This window comes from Narcine bancroftii, chromosome 4, assembly GCF_036971445.1.
Source record: "Narcine bancroftii isolate sNarBan1 chromosome 4, sNarBan1.hap1, whole genome shotgun sequence".
In the NCBI taxonomy this organism is placed as follows: Eukaryota; Metazoa; Chordata; class Chondrichthyes; order Torpediniformes; family Narcinidae; genus Narcine; species Narcine bancroftii.
The window spans coordinates 179,350,439-179,374,296 of NC_091472.1; the positions used below are offsets into that span (position 1 = coordinate 179,350,439).

The 23,858-nt window shown below is 44.5% G+C and overlaps 1 long non-coding RNA gene across 1 annotated transcript; it reads right to left on the bottom strand.

The window, feature by feature from the left end:
- Positions 1–3,787: 3,787 nt before the first annotated feature.
- On the bottom strand, positions 3,788–23,788 carry LOC138761283 (uncharacterized). Its single transcript, XR_011356239.1, has 3 exons — positions 23,525–23,788; positions 22,521–22,868; positions 3,788–5,125 (listed from the first exon to the last, which is right to left on the bottom strand). It is a non-coding gene; the product is annotated as an uncharacterized lncRNA (long non-coding RNA).
- Positions 23,789–23,858: the final 70 nt, after the last annotated feature.

Genomic DNA, 23,858 nt, shown 5'->3' on the forward strand with positions numbered 1-23,858 from the left:
CCTTGTATTTCCTCTTGATATCTCCAACCAGATGACATGAATGTTGACTTTTCCGATTTGCATTAAACCCCTCCCCATGGCTCTCTCTTTCCTTATTCCCCTGTCTTCTTTCCTCCGTTATTCCCATCTCCTTTCCTCCACCTCCTCATCCCCTTCCTTTGATCAGAGCTACCCTAGGTTTTGCTCTCTGCCTTCTCCCTACCAATTTTCAGCTTTTTTCCCCTCTTCTGCCCTCCCACTTGTATCCACCTATGATCTCTTTCCCTGTACTCCTCCCCCTTCCCTTTCCTCACCCCCTCTCCCTCTCCCCCCTCCCTGTAGTAAACCATGGTAATGTATAATTATCTGGTTAAGCATGCCTATAGGCTGGTTGTACCTGTGGTCCCGCCCCACTGGCTCTTGTATAAATGTGGCTGTTCCCCAGCACCCCCTGCAACTTAGTGCAGAACAACTGAACAATAGGGATATGCTATGTTCTCAAGTGAATTAAAGCCTATTGATTTCTCCACAATAGTCTCCCGACTGATCGATGGTGTATCACTCCCCTCACCTTTTTATTCAGGCATCTGCCTATTTTTTTCCCCCTTTTTCCTGACAAAGGGCTCAAGCCCGAAACGTTGGTCACCCTTTACATCCTATCAATGCCGTGTTTCCCCAGCACATTTGTGTTTTTCACTAAGAACAGTTTAGAAGCTGTTGGAGTCAGTGTTGGCGGGAAATGGCATGTGTTTTACCTCTTGCACCTCTCAAAGCAGCCACCCCGGATGCAGCTGACAGAATAAAATCGCTCACATTCAATTTAGTATATTTTTATTCTTGAACCACTGGTGTCTGTCTCATTTTGTAAGTACAGGAAATTCCTGGCCAAAAAAAAACCCTGTTTGGTCACGACCAAACCTAGACCCAATTAAATCATGTAATTCAGATCTGATTGAGCAACGTAAGGATTTACTGTGACCCAATTATTCCTGTAGAGAGCCCAGAATGTCAAATGGTGGAGGAATACTTTACACCTGAAGTACTTACAGTACTTTTCTTCTGTGTTCCCTCTTGCATGTATCTTTGTTCAGAATAATCCTTTTGTGCTCTCACTTACCCATAAGCAAAACTCAGAAGGGACCACTTTAAGAAGATCTGGTTCCTGGGTTGGTCTCTAATCATATAAACTATGCTATAAGTAATGGCATCTGGTGGATGTGATTGACGAGGATTCTCTCTTGGGAAGTTAACAGAGTGCATCCACATAGGAAATGTCATTCTACACACTCCATGGAGAAGACCTCGCAAAAAAAAAATCATGTGCTCAAGTCTGTTTTTAAAGAAACTGCACAAAGGTCACATGGGAAGCAAATACTTTACATTAATAGCGCTTCCAGCATTCTATCATTGCTGGTTTCTTCATTATTTTTGACCGATCATCTTCATTGATGATTGATTATGAATATTGCTTTATTAATTAATATTTATGTGAATCTGAATATAGTATTACAGAAATGTGCACCAACTTTTCAAAAACTAGAATATTAAGCACTTTTAAAATTCTGGTACTTTTATGATCTATGCATCTATCCCTTTGCCAGCTCACTCACTACAACATCCCCACACCTATAGCACTTCATGTACTCCACACCATGCACTAAAACACATGTAGTCATGTGTCTCCCCACCTTCCCCTACCCTTCCACAACCCTGAATACACCCACGAGCACATTGGAAAACTGTCTACTTCTCTCTGCTTTCTGAAAAATTATTCTGAGTTCTATGAAAAGCAAGAACCACATCAGCTTGCATTGGAATTGTTCATCTTTATTGTTTATATCTCAGGATACATGTGAGGCAGGGAGTGAGAGAGAGAGAGTGTGTGTTTGAGCACAGAATGAGTTAGAGGGAGCAAGAGATCCAGTAAGAATGATCAATCCATCAAGCCCTGCTTAACGTTTTGAACCCTGAGCTGAAGCCTTGGTTAAATCATGAGGTTTTTCTTGTTAGGGTAAAATAGATCATTGGATGCATATATGCACGGCCTACCTCTTGCTTAAGGCATTGAATTTTCTTCCTTCCCTACCCTACCAGCCCCCAACTATATCTCAGGAGAGACAATATAAGAAATCTGTCAAAGGCTCCCCACTAATCTCTCCAAGGTGATTATACCAGTCCGAGGGTTTGCCAAACTCATGTCTTAATCAACATTAATTTTGTAGGTTGTTGCAAGTATAATCACTGTGGGATTTCGGATGAAGAGTCCATGCTCCTCTATGTTCAATCAGTTGATCTCTAGTCAAGATAAATAAATCTCAGGTTTTCGCTGTTTCCCCTAGTTACATCGACCGCCCAGAATTCTGTCACATATCATTGCCCTTGGCACTCAAACCACTGCTATGTTATCAACAGCATGAATATTCTCCAGAAATTGTGGCAGCTCCAGCTTTGCAATTGGCAGGTCAAGATGCAAATCTTCACATTGGGTACAGTAAATAACTCGAAAGCCTGAGACTGAGTCACTGATCTACAGGCTTTTATTCACAATGGACAAGGACCTCATCCCGTGCCGTGACCCGGGGTTTCTGGGGAAGGGTCAGGGTGATGAGGACTTTATACAAGGTCAAAAGAGGGAAGAGCCACATGTACAGTCACAGAATGGGGCGGAGCCAGGAAATCAGAAGTACAGCAGTTCACCCTTTTCACCCTTTGGTTTTATTTTAATTATCCAGCAGGGTGACGTGGGGCACAAAATCTTACAGGTTAAGCTGGTCCAGTGGCTTGATCTCCCATACTGACTGGCAGAGAGCCAGTTGTAGTCGGCGCTGCTGTCTCCTCCCAGACCTCCAGCGCTGTGTTGACCTGCAGGGGGCACGACGGCTCAGCCGGATTGACTGGGGTGGGGGTAGGTTGCAACGGAAGGAGGGGGTACTGCCTGGTGGGTGTACTCCTCAGGGGGTACCCCACGTGCTTGAGGTCCTGGATGGAGACTTTTCCTCATGCCCATCTGGATAGGCTATATACGCATAATGGGGGTTCACATGGAGGAACTGACCCTTTTGACCAGGGGGTCAGTTTTATGGCCCCTCATGAAGGGGCCATATCCTGCCCCTGATGAAGCAGGATTGGCCCCAGAGACGTCAGCCAAGAGGGTAGGGTGGTCTGCGATGCGGACTTCCTTGTGAAGGAGAAATTTTTTTCATGATGGGTAGCATTAGTGGCAGTACATAGCAGAGAACAAGTGGCATGACTCGCTATGGAGGACCTCCTGCCAGTGAGAGAGAGAGACAGTCCCTGGACTTTAGGGCAAGGAGGATGGCCTTCCACATGGTGGCATTCTCTTTGTCTCTACCTGGAACGATCCCCTGGCTTTTATCAAGTGCGCTCTCTCTGGCTGGTAAAAATGAGGCTTGTACTCCACACGTACCCTGGGGGTTGTAACTCTTGGTCCTGGTGGTAGTGGTACCCCTGGCCAATAGGAATTGGCTCAGCTTGTGTGATCCCGAGTCGCTGTGGATGTACGATGGGCACCTGAACAGGTTGTGCAGGCCCCAATGACTGTGATAGTGGTTAATGTCTGCGCAGGGGATGGCAAAGGGGAGCCATCAATACTCATCAATAACCATGAGGAAGTATGTATTGTGGTTGGTGAAGGGAGGGGTGCCCTTGAAGTCCATGCTCAGGTGCTCAAAGGGGCATGTGGCTTTTATCAAGTGCGCTCTCTCTGGTTGGTAAAAATGAGGCTTGTACTCCACTCGTATCCTGCAGTCCCTGATGTCAGAAATAAAACTTCTCACACATGAGTCTCTTTAAAACTGATGACACGACAAGCTTTATTTACAAGTCTGCAGAGTTGGACTCAACTGGCTTCTCACCAGTTAAGCCCCGATACATACAGTGCATTGATTTTTATACCCTTATTGTTTGCCCTTCCCCTTCTTATTAATACTGTTTTAATTGGTTAGTATTGCAAAAGCATTCTAAGTATAACTGCATTTTTAATTATCACGTTCGTTACGTACGCTGTGAACTCTACATACACTAAATTCTGTTTCTCACCCTTCTTATCAATCTTTTGTCTCCTGCATGTCTCTCACTATGACCATGAAAAGATATGTTTTTAAAAAAACATATCCAGCTGAACCTTCTGTCCTTGGCTGCTAGTAAGCTCCCTGTCCGTTCTGGCTTCCCTTTTTATGATTAATCATCACATTTTAACTTAAGTCATTTTAACCTAAATTCTCTATATAACAATCCACCCCTTTCTCTCTTTAAAATGTGTGTAATATATATAGATATGAATTCATCCGTGGACCCCCGCAGACCCAACAATTGGTTACATTAAAAGTTCCTGCAATTTTAGTTGCAAGATCTACAAAAAGGTTATCTCCCCCAACTGTATTACCGAAACTTTCATGGTTATTTGGATGGACTCGAACTAAGTCCGGCTGTCTTAAAGGGGCAGGCACTTTCGAGTGTGGAGTGGAACTTTTCATTGGAACAGTACGCTGGTGTATGCAAAACCAGAGTCCATCAGGGCATGGTGGGCCTGAGTCACCCTTCCAACGGTTAAGAGGGAAAGGAGTGGTATTAGGAATCTGTATATAATGACCCATATTATTTCCTTCTTTTTCCACACAAGGGGTATATGGATGTTGGGTGGTATTTTCTGCCCAGCATTTCTCAGGAACTGAGGTATGGGAAATAAAATTACCCTCCTTTCTTCCCCAAATGTGGTCCTGAAACAGGACCACTGTGTCTCTGCATTTCTTACATTTCACACCTGATAAAGACATAGGCAAACTAAGAAAAATCAAAGAACATAACAATAACATTGTGAATCAAGTCTTTCTGCGAAATCGCAAGGTAAGAGGTTTTTCTCCAGGAACACAAGTCCAATCTGAGTTTGTATCAGGGTCCTGAGGCGCCTCTACAGGTCCCTTAAATCTGGATGCGTGCGTCCACCCCTTCTCTCTTGTTCGTGCTGCAGCCTCTGTAGTTAAGAGAACTTGGTATGGACCTTCCCACTGGGGCTGGAGTTTTTCAGTTTTCCAGGTCTTGATGAGAATCCAGTCTCCTGGTTCCACTTTGTGTAAAGAAAAGTCTAAAGGCGGTGTTTGTGCCAATAGTCCTCTCTTTCGTAAATCTGTAAGAGAGCGTGACAGTGCCTGTAAATAGTTCCTAACAAATATATCCCCTTCCCCCAAGGTGGGACACCCCTCAACTGTACTCCAGAAGGGAAGCCCAAACATCATTTCATAAGGGGACAATCCTACATCTTTTCGTGGGGCAGTACGAATTCTCAATAAAGCCAGGGGCAGACACTTTATCCAAGGCATTTTAGTTTCCACCATTAATTTTGTCAATTGCATTTTTAGGGTTCCATTCATACGTTCAACCCTCCCTGAGCTTTGTGGATGCCAAGGGGTATGCAATTTCCAAGAGACCTGTAATGCATTACAAATCAATTGCTGGATTTTTGAAGAAAAATGTGGACCCCTGTCTGAGTCTATAGAATCCATTATACCATATCTGGGGATTATCTGCTCTAGGAGGAGGCGAGCTACTGTAGAGGCTGTAGCATTTACTGTTGGGAAGGCTTCCACCCATCAAGTAAAGTGATCTATTATCACCAACAGATACTTCCATCTTTGGACTTGAGGTAACTCTGTGAAGTCGATCTGGATACGTTGAAAAGGGCGTATGGCTAATGGTTGACCTCCCATGGTCCCTGTCCTCATTACCTTGTTATTAATTTTTGTGCATAGGTGACAATTCTGCACCTCCTGTTGGGCCAAGGTGTAGATTCCCTTACACACATATTCTCGAAGCACTGTGTCACATAAGGCTTGGGTGCCCCAGTGGCTCTGATGATGCAGGTGTTTTAAAATATTGCGAGATATTTCTTTATTTAGAACCATTCTTCCATCTGGTGTCTTCCATGTTCCATCAGGCAGCTGGCTTGCGCCCAGCTGAGCCATGTCCTTTTCTTCCTTAGCAGTGAAAATGGGAGCCTTCTTTATGCCTTGTCTTATTGGGATTAAGGTCAGCAAACGGACTTCTTGTTGCATGGCTGCCCTTTTGGCTTCTTCATCAGCCAGTCTGTTTCCATCAGAGGGTATCTCCCCTCTGATGGCTTGGTATGTAGACCACTGCTATTTCCTGGGGTAATGTCAAGGCTTCTAAAGTCAGAGTAATCATCTGTTCGTGTGCCAATTCCTTTCCTCTTGATGTAATTAGACCACGCTCCTTCCAGATCTTACCAAAGGTATGCACTACCCCGTATGGGTATTTGGAATCAGTGTAAATCGTTCCAATTTTCTTTGCCAGTATTCTGAGGGCTCTCTGCAAGGCATATAGTTCACAGGATTGTGCTGACCAGCTTCCGGGTAGTCTCGTGGATTCTACTACTTTCCAAGTATTTCCTTCTATTATAGCATACCCACTTCTTCTCATTCCGTCAACACATCTGGCGGAGTCGTCAATGTAGAATTCATATCCTTCTCCCAGCAGAGTATTGCAAAGGTCTTCTCGGGTCTTGGTCTGAAGATCTGTCAACTCGACACAGTCGTGCTCCACCTCTCTCTCTGTTTCACTGCCGTATAAAAAGTGAGCTGGGTTGCAGCTATTAATCTTTGCAAACTGTAGATCTTCTCCGACTATTAAAATGGTTTCATACTTTAATATGCGAGAATCAGTCAGCCATCGATGGGCAGTTTGTGTTAATAAAACACTCACAGAATGGGAGGTGTACACAGTCATCTTTCCTCCAAAAGTAAGTTTACGTGCTTCCTCTACCAACAGAGCAGCAGCCGCTACTCCCTGGATACACATCGGCCATCCGCGAGACACTGGGTCCATCATTTTGGAAAGGAAAGCCACTGGGTGTCGCTGACCGCCTTTTTCCTGTGTTAAAATTCCCACAGCTGTTCCTTGGTTATGAGTGACAAATAGCTGGAAGGGCTGTTTTAAAGAGGGCAGAGTGAGTACTGGGGCTCGTGTCAGGCGATGCTTCAAGTCCTCAAACCATCCTTCCTCCTCCTGGGTCCATTTCAATGGATATTCATTTTAATTTGTCAGCTTTTCATACATAAACTTCACCAAAGCTGAGTAGTCCTCTATCCATAACCTACAGTAACCTAAGAGTCCCAGGAATTGTCTTATTTCCTTCTTATTACGGGGTAACGGCATTCTAGTGATTCCCGCAATCCGTTCAGGGGTAATCCGTTTCTATCCTTTACTTATCTGGTGTCCCAGATATACCACAGTTCTCTCAACGAACTGTAACTTGTTCCTGGACACCCGTAGACCCTTTTTCCCCAGATAATTCAAGAGTCTAATTGTATCTCCCCTCATTTCTTGTTCCTTGGGTCCTGATAATAGTAAATCGTCCACATACTGCATTAGTTGGGAATCATCAGATTGTGGATAGTCCACCAGGATTTGTTCTAGCATTTGTCCAAACAGGTTCGGAGATTCAGTGAACCCTTGGGGCAATACAGTCCACCGAAGCTGTCTCCGTCTGCCTGTCCATGGATTTTCCCATTCAAACGCAAACATATCTCTACTTTCCTCTTCTAATGGACACGTCCAGAAGGCATCCTTCAAGTCGATAACACTAAACCACTCATGGTCTGGGGGAATCCGACTCATAATAGTATAGGGATTAGGCACCACTGGGTGGCGGGTCTGAACAATAGCATTCAAACTTCTTAGATCCTGAACTAGGCGATAGGATCCATCTGACTTTTTCACTGGGAGTATAGGGGTGTTATAAGGTGACATGCATTCTTCTAATAGTCCGTCTCGTATTAGAGTCTCAATTACCGGCTGTAGCCCTTTTCTCCCTTCCAAAGAAATAGGATACTGACGTTTCCTTACCGGCTGATGACCTGGTATTAATGTGACATGTAAAGGTGGGATGTCCAGACCTCCTCGATTTCCCTCCTTATACCAGACTCTCTCGTCAATCTGCCGTTCATCCTCTTCCTTTAGAGCACAGAGGTGGACTCGCACTTCTCCGTCCACAGGGAGAGCACCCAAACCTAGGAGAGCCTGTAAGTCCCTTCCTAGGAGGTTAAATCCAGCCGACGGTAACAACAAGAGGTCTTGTACCCCTTCTCTTTCTTCCAGTTTCACTGTTACTTGGGGAATTATTGATACCATTCTGGGAGCCCCTTCTATCCCAGAAATTGTCAAATTACTTTTTACAGGCTCAGTTCCGACTGGCACATTTATTACACTACTTCGTTCCGCTCCTGTGTCCACCATAAACACCACCTCTTCTCCCTTGGGACCAATTTTTAGTTTTACCAGGGGTTCCCTCTTATACTTGGTCCCTAACATTTGGAACCCCTGACCCCCCTAATCTTCTTCCATAAGTTCGAGGGCACGCAATTCCCTCTTGTATCGGGGGCATTCCCTCTTAAAGTGTCCTTCCTCATTGCAGTAATAGCACTTAACGAACCTCCGGGGTCTTCCCTCTCTTGGATATCTTGGATTGTTTAGAGGAAGGTTTTGTTTTCTTTCCCCTCTGGATTCGGCATTCATCTGTCGGATAGTCTGTACCATAACCTTTGTCGCCCTCTTTTGATCTTCTTCTTCTCTCTGCACATATACTTTTTGCGCCTTTTTTAACAGGTCGCTTAGGGGTTTTTCGCTCCAGTCCTCCTCCTTTTCTAGTTTCTTTCTAATGTCCTGCCATGATTTGGAAACAAATTCAATTCGAATAAGCTGTTCACCCATTGGTGTACTAGGGTCCACGCCAGCATACTGTTGAACATTCTTTCTCACCCTCTCCAAAAAATCAGTAGGGGACTCATCTTTCCCCTGGTGGTTCCCAAATGCCTTGGTGAAATTGTGACCCGTTGGCACAGCCTCCCGTATCCCTTTAATTGTCCACTCTCTATATTGTCTCATACTTGCCAATCCCTCGGGTGTTCGTTTGTCCCACCTGGGTTCATTTAAGGGATATTTTTGTTCATGGGGTCTGGGGTCCCCAGGTTGTTCATATTCCCACATGAGGAGGGCAGCCCGTCGAATCATCTGCCTCTCCTGGGGTGAGAATAATGTTCCCATTATTGCCTGCATCTCTTCCCACGTGTATGTGTTTGGTCCCAGGAATTGGTCGAGCTGTTCAGCCAGTCCTATAGGATCTTCCAATAACTTTTTCATTTCTTTCTTAAATCCCCGCACCTCTGTACTAGTTAGGGGAACATTCACATATCCCGTTCCCCCTCCCGGTCCTCCCATAGGAACTTCCCTCAGGGGATTTAGGCTTATTGAAAACTTTGATGGTCCTGGACCAGTCTGGGATCTTGTCCAGGGTCGGTTTACCGGTGGAAGTTTAGGGTCCGACTCCCTTAATTCATCCTTTTTTCCCCGGCCCCTTTCGGGGCAATCAGATTCATCACCTTTCCCCTCCGGTAATGAGCTTTCCTCGGGCGCAGTAGGCACCAGGGGAATATAAGGAGGGGGAAGGTTGTCCAGAGGTTCCCACTTCTTTTCTCCCGCTACCCTCAATTTAAAACATTTTGTTAAGGATCCTGGCCAGGGAACCCAACAAAATGCATATGCTGACTCTTCTTGATTCACCTTTGGTCTCGAATTTACATATATGTTTAATGCTTGTCTAACCCAATCCTCATCAGATCCAAATTTCGGCCACCAGACCGAGGAACCTTTAATAGGTTGTTTCGACCAAAGGAGACAATATTGGACCATCTTTTTCTTGTTTTTGTCTCGATATCTTTTACTATCCCAATTTTCAAACATTCTCCCCAAAGGGCTGTCAAGGGGAACTCCCAGGAATTGTCCTGAATTTTCAGACGAGCCCTTAGATTTTGATCCTCCCATTTTCCCACCTAGATCTGTTTATCGTTGCTGAGGACCCTCTCGTTCTGGACCCTACTCCCTTCTTCTCAGACGCCTCGTCGTAGGTACTGTCCCTCCTTCGGTTACCGCTGAGGTTTCCCTGGGGTTGACCCCTCTCTTCTCGGCACTTCGTCGGAGGTGCTGTCCCTCCTTCGGTTACCGCCGAGTTTCCCTGGGGTCTATCCTAGAGTCCCACGACAGGGTCCTCACGCCACGACAAAAGCTCTATACCTGATCTATTACATTAGGTTTTTTATCCAAACAGGTGTATCCCGTTACACCTGTTACCCAATCCCCACACCACAATCGTAAGTCGTCACTTACCGGTGTCTTCCCGGGGATTGAACCGTCACCCTTCTCCTCTCCGTCTTGTCGTGTCACCTTGTCCGGATACCACTCGCTCAAGCCGCCCGAAGCGACGAGCAAGGGACTAGGAGCCGCTGAACTCAGCGGGGTGCACCACCTCCGATGTCCCTCTTCTCGCCTCCCCTCACGGCCGGAGTGTAGATCCCGGACGAGCCCCCATTTGTCAGAAATAAAACTTCTCACACATGAGTCTCTTTAAAACTGATGACACGACAAGCTTTATTTACAAGTCTGCAGAGTTGGACTCAACTGGCTTCTCACCAGTTAAGCCCCGATACATACAGTGCATTGATTTTTATACCCTTATTGTTTGCCCTTCCCCTTCTTATTAATACTGTTTTAATTGGTTAGTATTGCAAAAGCATTCTAAGTATAACTGCATTTTTAATTATCACGTTCGTTACGTACGCTGTGAACTCTACATACACTAAATTCTGTTTCTCACCCTTCTTATCAATCTTTTGTCTCCTGCATGTCTCTCACTATGACCATGAAAAGATATGTTTTTAAAAAAACATATCCAGCTGAACCTTCTGTCCTTGGCTGCTAGTAAGCTCCCTGTCCGTTCTGGCTTCCCTTTTTATGATTAATCATCACATTTTAACTTAAGTCATTTTAACCTAAATTCTCTATATAACAATGAGGAGCTTAAAGTCTCTGTATGTCATGCCCCATGTAATCAGCTTCACTGTAGTGTAGCAATGGATTTCTGCATGTTCGACTTTGAGGCAAGGGCAGCTTTGTAGGTGACTGATTTAGCCTCAAGGGAGTAACATTGGACCATGTCTGGATGGATAAAGCTCTTGGTGTTATCATTGATGGAGATGTCCATCATGGAGCAGATGCATTGATGAGGGCTGTTCTGGCCCAGCAGCATATGTCTCCCCGGGAGTTGGCGGGGTCCAAGATGGTGGCCTCCATGCCATGGCGTGGTCATTTCTGGAAGACACTTCCGTACAAGATGGCGGATTGCCAGATTACACACGCGGCGGCACTGGGGCTGGAGGGCTATGATTGGCATGCTCTTGCATAGTGGCCCTTCTTCCTCCACTTGGAGCACGTTGCATTTATCACTGGAAAACGTGTTCAGGGGTGTTTTGCCTGGTCCAGAAGTAGTACTTTTGGTGCTCCTGGGAGACAGTGGCTATTGTGGGCTCATTAATCAGGCATGGTAGCAAACCTGCGACCTGTAGACCCGCATCCCAGGATGGTGACCCCGTGTGGGCCTGTTCACGTTTTCACATTGCAGAGGGTGATCTCCAGCAACTGTATAAGATTGATCTCCCCTTTTAAGTCTAACTTACTCTGCTCGACTATCTGCTGGCACATAAAATCAGACCTGATTCCTGCAACATAGACATCCCGGATCATGTCCTCTGTATTTTGGGTGGCCGATGCTACCGAGAAGTTGCACACCCATGTGAGTCCTTGCAGGTCCCGGAGGAACTCATCGCCCGATTCGCCCAGTTCCTGTATGCGGGTGGCCAGCATATGTCTGGCGTATACCTCATTAACTTTCTCCCTGTATTGCCTCTTGAGCATATCCATTGCTTCCATGTATGTGGTGGTGTCCCTGATCATTGAGAACATGCGGGGTCTGACCCAGGAAAAGAGAAGATGCAGTATGTTTGCGTCAGTGGCTACGATGCTGGCTGAGTTTTAGAGGAAGACAACGAAACAGCGTAGCCAGAGTTCAAAGCTGTCTGAGACTATGGGTCGATCTCCAGCTTGTCAGGTTTCAGGAGTTGGTCCATTATTAGCAATTAAAAACAAAAAAAATTGTGACTAAAATTGACGCACAGTAAATAACTCAAGAGATTGACGGTGAGTCACTGATCTACAGGCTTTTATTCACAATGGATAAGGACCTTATCCTGTGTCGTGACCTGGGCTTTCTGTGGAAAGGTCAGAGTAATGGAGGCTTTATACAAGGTCAAAATAGGGAGGGACTGTAGGTACAGTCACAGTTCAGGGCGGAGGCATGTAATCTGGAAATCAGGAATACAATACAGTTCAGCAGTTCACCACAAGTTGATGGCCAGAGATATCCCAAATGAATCCATCTCTTGACTTCTTGCAGAGCTAAATGGCTTTTCCCATTCTGAGATTTGGGGTGGGGGGTGATGGTGGGAGTCTGTCTGCTAAATCAGTGGGTGCTTTCAAGATGCCTTGTAAAATGGGGTTAACTAGGCAATTTGTCCGGATAGGGCCACACTCACAAGGCAGCTTGAAAGGATCTGACCTGGTCAGTGGACTCCAAATTCAACCGGATCCTTGCCATACCTCAGGAGTAGTCAGGGAACCCAGTTAAATTTACCTAGGTCTTGTCCACCAGCAGCCTGTAAACAAAAATGGCTGACCCGGTAACTCCTGTGATGTCAGTGCTTGCACACTAGCATCTCATGGAAAAACCTGATGAAATGTCTGCCGAGATCGATGGGGAGAGAAGGGTTGCTGCCAATGGAGGGGGGCCACAATTGGGGGTCACTGCCGCAGGGGGGTGGAATACCGTGATCGGCGAGGATGGTTCGGCTGTCGCAGGGCAAAGGGGTTAGTTGCCATGGGGACAAAGCAGATAGCTGCCGCGGGGTGGGGGGGGAGCATGATTGGTGGTGGAAAGGGTAATTGACAGCTGATGGGAGGGACGGTGGAGACTGACCACCGATAGTTTACGTGATGCTTCACCTCCCACATCATTGCAGAGGTGGGATCCGCCTTAAATCGCCTTGTAAGGGATTGGTTAAAGTGGTCTGTGAGTGGGAAGGGAAGGTTGAGAATCACTGCTCTAGACCCAATTGTTACTGAAATATTTTGCTTGAGAAAAATGGTCATTAGCCCATTTTCAGTGGAGTTATGAAACCATGCACATAACGAGTCAATTAGGTACGATTAAAACAGTAATTTTCAAACTTTTCCTTTCCACCCACATACCACCTTAAGCAACCCCTTACTGATTACAGAGCACTGATGCCATAGGGATGACTTAAAGTAGTACGTGAGTGGAAAGAAAAAGGTTGAGAGCCACCATGCTAGAGGAACTCAGCAGCTCATGCAGCGTCCTGAGGAGATAAAGGTATATAACTATCTGTTCTGGCCTGAGCCCTTCTTCAAGGTATAGGCAAAAAGCTGGCAGGTGCCTGAATAAGAAGGTTGGGGAGGAGGAAAGAAAGGGCGGGGGGGGAGGGTGGAGGACAGGCCAACAGGCAAAAAGCCATAATTTCACATGGATAGGAGGAGAGGAATGTCGAGAATTGATTGGGGAAGGGGTGTAGCTCTGTGAATGCAGAGCTAGAGGAAAGGAGGAAGAGGGAAAGGCAGAGAGAGCTTCTGTATCTACCTCCCAGAGATAGCAGTGAGAAGAGATTGTGACCAGGATGATGGAGGTTCTTTTATGATCTCAGCTGTCTTCTTGAAGCAGCACCTCACAGATATCCTCAATGGATGGTAGGCCAGAGCCCATGATGGACTTGGGAATGCTTGCTACTTTCTGCAGCATTTTGGCTTCCTGGACACTCAAATTACCAAACCAGGCCGTGATGCAACCAGTTACAATGCACCTGTAGAAGTTCGATAAAGGTCAACAATATACCAAATCTGCTCAGACATCTTAGACAGATGTTGATGTGCCTTCTTCAAAGCTGGCATGAGGTGCTGGCTCCAGAAGAAGTCCTCTGAGATGTGTATTCCCATGAACTTGAAGCTACTCTTTCCACCTCGGTCCCATCAACAGTCCCTCCGCCTCACCTTAAAATCCACAGTGAGCTCCTCGACCCGTTGAGTTCCTACAGCATCCGCAATCTCTTTTGTCTCCTGAAACATTAACACTGTTTCTAACCTGCTGAGCATGTTCATTTTCTTTTCACTTTCACTCTGCAGCGTGCAAGATAGCCAAGTGGAAGAGTGAACATGCACTCAGCGAAATATCCGATTTCACGTGGCTGTTGAGAATATGTGGTTCAGGTATCAAGGAAAAGGAACATTTTTAAGTGAAAGGGGGTTATATTGAAATGATACGAGCACTTTATGTCGTGTGTTTTGCTTCCTCTTTTATAAATTAATATTTTACCACATTTTAGATGTCCTTTGTCATGAACCTGTTGCTCTGAGTTTGCTATTTACCAATTGATTAATATTTTAACTGAACTTGAAGCTTCCTTTGTGTAATTAGTGTTTATTATGTTGAACATTTTGTACATTTAACCTGCTTCCTATGATCCAAATTCCATGCTCGCTGCATTAGCAACTATCAAAAATTTGACAGGCCACCTCAATTGATTACTGAATTGTACATACAAGAAATCACTTTCAATATCGGACCACTATAACTTGCAAAAATTGAAAAACTAGATGAAGGTGATGTGAAATAAAAGCAAAACTGGAAAAATTCAGGTCAGATGAAGGGCCCCAGACCTGAAAGGTTAACGCTTGGTCTTTCTACAGATGGTGCTGGACAATGCTTTCATTACTATTGATATTGGAAATGCCATACTGAATAGAGTTACAAGACCAGACTTTGATGTCTCTTCATTGGAAACATTGATCAAGTATCACCCTCCTGCTTCCCTGACATCCTCTTGGTGCCTCATTCAAGTTGCCCTTCTAACTAATTTCATTAGAAATGATGTTGAATTATCTGCCACTTGTCTCCGTTGACTCACTCATTCACTCTTCGTTTACACAAGAGGTACAGAATTACTCTGAGACTTGAAAGGCCACTTTTGGTTTCAGGTAGTCAAAAGTTTTTCACATTGTTTGGGTCATGCTATAAGGACACTGGTGTATGCACCTCTGAGGTGCTGTCTCGAAAGGCAGTACAAGTATATTTGGAATGCGAATGGGAATTGCCTCTTCTCAAACTATTTCAAAGGCTGGTGCACTTTGCAACATCTTCCCCTCGCTGGGATAAGTCTCTCTGACTCCCTGGTCCACTTTTCCCTCCCTACCTACCCTTCTACCAGCTGTAGCAGTTCCAGTTGGAATTGTAGAAGGTGCAATACTCCTCTGTACATCTCCTCCTTCCAAAGCCATGAACGGGCCTTCCAGGTGTAGCAGAGTTTTACATGTACCTCGTCGAACCTAATTCGGTGCACGTGTCCACATGAGGGAGACCAAATGTAGATGGGGTGAGTGCTTCACCAAACACTGGTGCTCTGCTAGGAGGTGCAAACTAGAACTTCCAGTTCTTCTCTGCCTCTTCCATTCCCGGAGATCATCGCACCACATTTCTCTTGGACAGCATAAAACCAAATGTCATAAACATTGATATTTTTCTGACTTTGGGTGACCCTCTCTTCTATCCTGTTCAACAGTTTCCATTTCTTCTTCACCACTCCAGTTCTTAATTTTCTCTCTAATGCATTCCCACCCCCACAGCTGCCCTCTCCCTGTGGTTTCTTCCTCTACCTCTCTCTTCACCTCTCCCACTTTCTTTGGTCCAGTGCCCTATTACCACCTGGTTCCTCCCCAACCCTCCTCCCCTATTTTTTCCCCCTGTATTATACTTGATATCTCCTCTACCAATGTGATAGAAATAGCTCCTTTTGGTTCATTTACGACTCCTGCATCTACAGTCTTTGTGGTTCTCCCTGCTGTGCGCAATTTGCATTGTGTGCAGCAGGGAATGTTCAGATTTAGTGTCCGAGGACATACATTACATCACATATAACCCTGAAATTCTTTTCTCTGTGGGCATGGCAGAATTACCACTTATTGGTAGTGCAAAAAAAACTGTACACAGTGTATTCATGTAAACAAATAAAGAACTGTGAACCGATAATGAATATAAACAAACTGATTGCATAAAGAGAAAATAAAAAAAAGAAAATCAATAAATTGCACAAGTAGGAGTCCTTAAATGAGTCTCTGATTGAGTTTGTCGTTAAGGAGTCTGATGGTGGAGGGGTAGCAGCTGTTCCTGAACCTGGTGGTGTGAGTCTTGTGGCACCTAGACCTCTTTCCTGGTGGTAGCAGCAGTGAAAACAAAATGTGAGCTGGATGAGGTGGATCCTAGATGATTACTGCTGCTCTTTGACAGCAGTGTTCCCTGTTGATATTCTTGATGGTGGAGAGGCTTTTGCCTGTGATGTCCTTGGCTGCATCCTTTACCTTTTGCAGGGCTTTGTGCTTGAGGTATTGGTGTCCCCAGACCAGACCCATGATGCAGCTGGTCAGCACACATTCCACCACAACTCTGTAGAAATTTGCCAGGGTTTCTGGTGTCATGCCAAACCTCAGCAAACTCCTGAGGAAGTAGAGGTACTGACGTGCTTTCTTCATGATGCCATTGATGTGTTGGGTCCAGGAAAGATCCTCCGAGATAGTGACCTATAGAACTTAAATATTTTCATCCTCTTCCCCCTCTGATCTCCCAATGATCTCTGGATTGTCTATTTCTGGCTTTCCTTTCCAGAAGTCAACAATCAGCTCCTTCGTTTTGGCGACATTAAATGCAAGGTTGTTGTTGGTGCACCATTCAGCCAAATTTTCAATCTCCATCCTGTAGGCTGACTCATCCTTTACTTTATACAACCCACTAACATGGTATCGTTGGCAAATTTGTAGATGGTGTTATTGTCGCACCGAGCCACGCAGTCGTAGGTGTAAAGTGAATAGAGCAGGGGGCTGAGAACACACCTCTGTGGTGCTCCAGTACTGATGGAGATTGTGGAGGAGATGTTCTGGTTGTGGGTCTGGAGGTGAGGATCCATGATCCAATTATGCAGAGGGGTGTTGACTTCTAAGTCTTGGTGTTTGCTTATCAGTTTTGAGGAGATAATGGTGTTAAATGCTGAACTGTGGATGATACAGAGCATCCTGATGTACAGATATACATCTTTGCTGCCCAGGGTGTTCCAGGGTTTCGTGTAGAGCAAGTGAGATGGCATCTGCCACAGACCTGTTGCTACACTAGGCGAACTGGAATGTATCCATGCCACTGCTCAGACAGGAGCTGATATACTTTCATAGAACTTCTTTACTGTGATGTAAGTGGTACTGGTCGATAGTCATTAAAGCCTGTTTGAAACAGAGGGATACAACACCTACTGGAGTGAGATTTTAAAGATATCCATAAAGACATTGGTAAGTTGGTCAGCACAGATTTTTAATACTTGGCCATCCGGGCCAGATGCTTTCCTTGGATTCACTGTCCTGAAGGCAGCACGCACGTCATCCTCAGATACGGACAGGATGGGTTTGTCAGGGGATCGAGTTCCTCTAGGAGTGAAGTTTTTCTGTCTGCTACTTCACCAGATTTAGTTTAGTGTCAGGTTATGGCATTTAGGGCCTGCTGCAGCTCCCGCGTGTCCCTTATTGTTTCAATTTTCATCCAGCATGTCCACTTGGTCTGAGAGATAGTATTCTGTAGGCCATACCTGCTCCTTCTGTACTGTTGTGGATCTCCAGACAAATGTCTGTGTTCTGGGTCTCAGATGGTTTCAGATTTCGTTGTTCATCCAGGGCTTCAGATTAGGGAAAACCCTGAATGATTTGATGGGGACACACTCATCCACAGCTGTTTTGATAAGTTTTGTGACAGCCCTGGTGTAATCATTCAGATTCTCAGTAGAGTCCTTGTGTACCACCCCATCCGCTAACTCGAGGAAGTCCTGTAACCATTCTTCAGCCTCTTGTGACCCCCTTCTTGTTGTCTTGACTTCCGGAGCATTCCTTTTTAGGCTCTGTCTTTATGAAGTCAGAAAGAGCACAGCCAGGTGATCCGACTTCACAAAGTGTAGTCACGGGAAAGAACGGTAGGCCTCCCTTATCTTGGTGTAGCAGTGATCGAGGGTCCTGGGATCTAAGATTTATAGTGTCGAGCTGGCTGTCTCTGTCTTGTTTACTGACCACATCATGCAGCTCTGCAGGTTCCTGTTTGTAATCAACATCTGGAGGGATATAAACTCTGATGAGAATCACTGATGAAAACTCTCAGGGTAGATGGAAGGGTCTGCATTAAATCGAGATTTGTTTCAAGGCAGGAGAGCAGGAGGTCAACATTACTCTAATGCCTGTGCACCACCCAGTATTAACAAAAAAAAAAGTACACACCTCCTCCTCTCCATTTTAAGTCCAGTCGATGAATGGTGAAACCATCTGGTCAGATAGTGGTGTCCAGTGTGTTCTCTGTTAGCCAGGTCTCGGTGCAGCAAACAACTGAGATTTGTCTTTCAGTGTTAGTGCAAAAAAGATAACAGCTATCCTCTTCATTGGTCAGGATGAAGGTTGGACTCAGAACGTGAACTTGCTCTGCCAATTTAGACTTGATGCAATGTAAATACACCCGTAAAATAGCACACAACAAATGAGCAAACCCCTAATTGAAGCATCACTTCATAACAGCTTCTAAGGTTGCCTAATCGTTAATTATAATCAAAGCCTTCTTATTTACGACACATCAAAAGCCCATTTCTATTGATACAGCTTTTTCCACTTGAACAACTGCCCGAAGTTGTAATTTTCAGCCCTTATATGTAGAAAATGAATTATACATTCCAAGGGCTTGCACCGTATTTCGTGAGGACTCAAAGAGATTTTGAAACGTGATTCATGACCACATAGTGATGCAATTAGACAAGTTGACAAAACAAGGCTTGTCACATGGGTCAAATGAAATAACCATGCAAGAATGAGTTCACATTTATAATCCACCTTTCATGATGCCAGGATATTGCATCATACTTTACAGCCATTACATTTAATTGGAACAAAGTCCTATGCCAGCCAACAAAGCCTCGCAAATAACAATAATCGCCAAGTGTTCCAATGCTTCATTGAACAGAATATAAGTCAGAGCAGGTGTGTAACATTGACATTTGTTGATCAATCAAATCTCCCTCAGAAAATCCCTGCTCATGGCCACCATAGTCATCAGGACTTCTGTTTTTTTTTAATTTCATTTTATTCCTCTCACATAATAAAAGTAGTTTGTCCATTCCTGGCACTGTCTTCATGGGTTTGATGTCAGACATTGATAGTCTTGATATTCAATTTAATGTTGAGCTTTGCTTCCAACATCATGTCCTTTCCATCACAATGACCGCATGTTTCCATCCCCATCGTCTCTCTAGACTCCACCGAGGTCTCAGTCCAGCTGCTGAGGAAACCCTTTTCCATGTTTTAGTCCATCAAGACAATTCCAATGTTCTTCTGGCCTTTTCCCAGTTTTCACTCCCCCTGAATTTGTGCACATTCAAAACCATATTTCCACTCTCCTGACTCAAACCAATTTACATTTATTGATCATTCCCAAATTCCCTAAGCCCTTGAACATCTTGTTCCAATGGCTCCATGGTTCTTATCTCTGTAGGTTACAGGTTTCGGAGATTCCTGCTGCCTTCCAATTTGAGCTCCATTCTCTGCATCATTGGAAATTGCGCCTCCATCTGCAGTGACCCTCAATTTTGGAATTCCCTCCCTGATTGCTTTTCATTCCATACCTCTGGAAACTTCTATTGACCATGTCTTCAGTCAGGCAGCCCAACACTTAACTAGCTTTTGGCCTTTGCCAAACTTTGTGTGATCACTCCAAGGATATTTTGCTGGAATAAATGTGCTATTCAAATGCAAATTATCATGCAAGATTTCTGAACTGGCAATCTCTTGTGCAACTCAATTGAAACAGTCATTGCTCTCCACTGAATTAATTATATCTGCACAAATGGGGTGTATATTGAATCCACATTAATAATCGGAACATGATAAAAATAACTTGATTTAGTTTGGTTTGTCTGAGATATATGCATGTGACTTTAAAACGAAGGCAGCCCTCAAAGACTACTTAATGACATCTGAGCAGAAAGATATAAGGACATTTGAATATTTATTCTAATCAGATGCACACTGTTGTCTGCTTCTAGAATCAATGTTACAAAGATAGAAGAGTTGCCTTTTATCTATATTTTTGAAATCTCAATTTGTGGTGTCAGGGGAGGAGGTCACACTGTTACCTCGCTCAATAGATGTCACTGATCAAACACAGGTTATTGCTATGGTGTTTTTCTCAGCTCTGTCTACATGATGGTTATCATGGCATAAAAGAAGGCAGCACAAGTCTTGAATATTGGGAGAAATCCTGTAGATGCTCCCATCTCTTGAATTACAGAGTTATACAGATCGGATTAGGCCCTCCGGTCCAACTTGTCCATATCCACCAAGTTGGCACTCTGGGCTAGTCCCACCATTGCGGCAAGAGGTCTATATCCTTCTCAGCCCTTCCTATCCACATACCTGTCCAAATATTCTTGGAATTCTAAAATTGTGTCCACTTCTCTAGCTTCCTCTGGTAGTTTATTCTCTCCACTCTCACCTAAAATACTTTAAATTGAAGAATTTTCTTGTGACCACTGGTTATGGCAAATTTCCCGCTTTTTTTAAGCAGAACTGAAAATTGAAGACATCACAGGCAAATGGAAAGAACTAGGATCAACTAAATCATGAAGAAATGAAGAGATGAAAGGAAATCAAAACACATCATGTGCTTTGAAAGTTTGAATTACTGAAAAAAGTGTAAATATTTGATCAGACTTATATTTCCAGTTCACATGATCATAATAAATTCATGGGTTTTGTTGTAAATGAAATGACCATGTAAGCAATAACGTCCTAATGAGCATCCTTTGAAACATTGAACACAATGAGGTCAACCATTGAGATTTTCATGTGTCCTGAGGATCAGGTAATGGGTGAGATTGTAAATGCAATGATGGTGAAACTGCCGGTGCTTGTTGAGATTTCTCTTTTATGATTTCTACACCGAAATAAAGGAGAAATCTCATAAAAGATTTGCATATTTACCGCCGGAATGGTCATTTACACAGGAAGCCTTCCTGTGTCACGGAGTTTGATGGAGGGTGAACATAGGTGGATGTTGTATTCATTACCCTCATTTCTTACAGAGCGCCTACAGTCTATTTAGACTGGAGCCGCTCTGTAAAAATGTGTAGGGTTTTTGGTGGAGAAATTACAGGTGGAAGTTATCAAATAAATTTCCAGATTTATTTTGCTTCTCTGCAGCTATGTAAAAGTGCCTCTTGAAATTGTGAATCAAGTCTTGGCAATGATGGGGGTGGGGGGGGGGGTGGAGAATGGAAAAGGCGAACAAAAGGAGCGAGAACCTGAGCAAGCAGGTGAGACTGGGAAAGGAATACAGGGGCAGTAGGAAAATTCAGTGTTCAAGGAACTGTCATGGACAATGAGCCAGAAAACATAAGGCTCAGAGAATAGCATGTATTTGGTTTTTATTTGTTAAGTAGGTGAAGGTGTTATTTCTTGTCCACCTTTAATTATCCCCACACAGGGACATATAACCAAGTCTGAAATGCTGTGATCCTAGTGCAATGCCCAAAAATGCAGAAGAAACTCAGCAGGCCACACAGCATCCATAGAAAGTGAAAAGATATAGCTTGAGCCCTTTGTTGTTCAGGTGGTTGGGGTAGGGGGGGGGAGGTAAGAGGGGCAGGGGGAGGTGCACAGGCCAACAGGCAAATGGTGAATATGGGTGGGAGGGCAGAATTGAAGAGGTGACGGGGGAGGGAATAACTCTGATTGGCGAGGGAGGGGGTGCAGAGCTGGAGGGATAGAAAAGGGGGGTTCATATGAACTGGAGGTCGATTGGTTGGAAAGTGCCCGGGCACAATATTAGATTTTGATCCTCCAATTTTCAGGTCGGCTATTCGTGCACTTGTCCTCACGTGCAGGGCAGAACAGATTTCGGGAGACTTCAAATGATATTAGGATAATGATCGTGTTGGGATTCAATGCCAGTGGTTGCAAGAACACCATCAAATCAAAATCCGCAATGTTCAATGGCTCTCTCTCTGGTGAATTCCAGTGAGCTAATCCAATGGAGCAGGTGCTAAAAATTCATCTTGGAAATGCCATCTCAACAATAGGTGCCTTGTCTAATAACTCTGCAAATATCCTGCAACAATTGTGCTTCTTTTAGATGACAGAACCGTGATCTTCAGCGGTGCGGGACAGAACAAAAAGTGGATATTATCAGCTACATAAAAGCCCGCCCTTTGTTTCTGTTTAAGTGAAACAGCTTTCCAAGCACCCCCAGTGCTGATCATATTAATAAATTGACATCCACCGGTTAAAAACAAAAAAATGCAGGCGGTTGTAAAGAAACCGCACGGGTCTGTACAATTAAACGGATTTAAAGATGGATTGTTTCAACGCAAGCGTATTTCCTTACCATTCAATATTTTTCGTTGATATTCTGAATTAAGAGAATGGTTATCTTTGAGCCCGTGTTGTTGAGTTAATAAGTAACGAAGTGTGGGTTCAGGGATTGTACTCACTTCAAGTGCTTGTTAAACTCAATAAACACATTAAAACAGTCTTCAACACTGCCAATTTCCTCCGAGCAAAACGGTGCCGCTGAGGCTAAATTAATAAACGAAAGCTCATTCAAAAGGATGCTTGTAATTTTGTCTTAATTCCCGCTGCCCGGTTAAATTCTTCCCATTTTCTCCGCACGTTTGGGTCAAGGTACGAAATGATCGTTTCAACTCCGAGCTGCTTTCGCCAATAACAGTTCCGCAACTTGTCCTGGGCTGGAAATTGCCCCTTCATGTGGCTCCACGCAACGACGAGAATCTTAACGCAGTCAGGAAATGCCTTGGTTTTCCCCGAGTGGCATTAATCACCTGTGAACGGCGGCGGGGAGATAAGGTTAAAGTTTTCATGGAATTAAAACAAATAACTTTAATTCCCCTTCCCTTGTGTGTTCAAAGTGAAGGAAACAAAATTCAGCTTGAAATCAATTTCTGGCAACCAGCTTGTTGGAGATGGACAGGTCGTGGGGCCATTTCCAGTTGTGCTTACGACTGCTGGGGGTGACAGCGTCACCGATACAATTGGAGATATCCCCACTGTCCACCCGCTTCAAGATGTTTGCATATTGTAACTAAATTCCACATGAATTCTGTCTGATCGAATTGCAAAATATAATTTCGGTTCGATCAGTAAAATCGTTTTAAAAATAAAACGATCTCCCCCCCCCCCCCCGATGTGGTGCGAGTAACAGCAGAGCCCAAGACTGAGTCTCCACGACGACTTGCACCGCTTTGTGCGTGAAGGGGAGACCTCGCAGCTTGAAGCCGTCGTTGGAAGTGAACGAAGCGTCGCCTTAAAAAAATGAATTCATACTAAGTTTACAGCACGCTAAAAGTAGGAACAAATGCACCATTAAATTTTCAAGAGTACCGACTGGCTAAGCTTATATCAGATGACAAAATAAATAGCAGACATGGAGCATAGATGGCATTAATCCCCCAGACCGAGCTAGTTTTATATTCAGTACTCGATAAATATTTTCATTCAGGTTCAGCGCAGAAAGCTGCAGATGAACCAGCCCTCTCACGCTTTCGTTATTGCATTTGCATGGACTGCGATTGAGTTCGGCGAAAAGTTTCCAGTTTACTCAAGTAAGTTAATCGGTCGGAAGTTATTCTTGCAGTTTTCCTCCGCCGGCACGGCGCGAAGCATTTAAAGGCCCCCTGATTGCTTTAATATTTCTTTTCCTCTTTATCTGAGCAGAGCTCAGGGATGTTGGTCCATGGGCTGAGCAGGGGTGGCCGAAGAGGGGGTGGGGTGGTTACCAGCTGGCCTTATGGACCATGAGCCCTTAGAGGGCG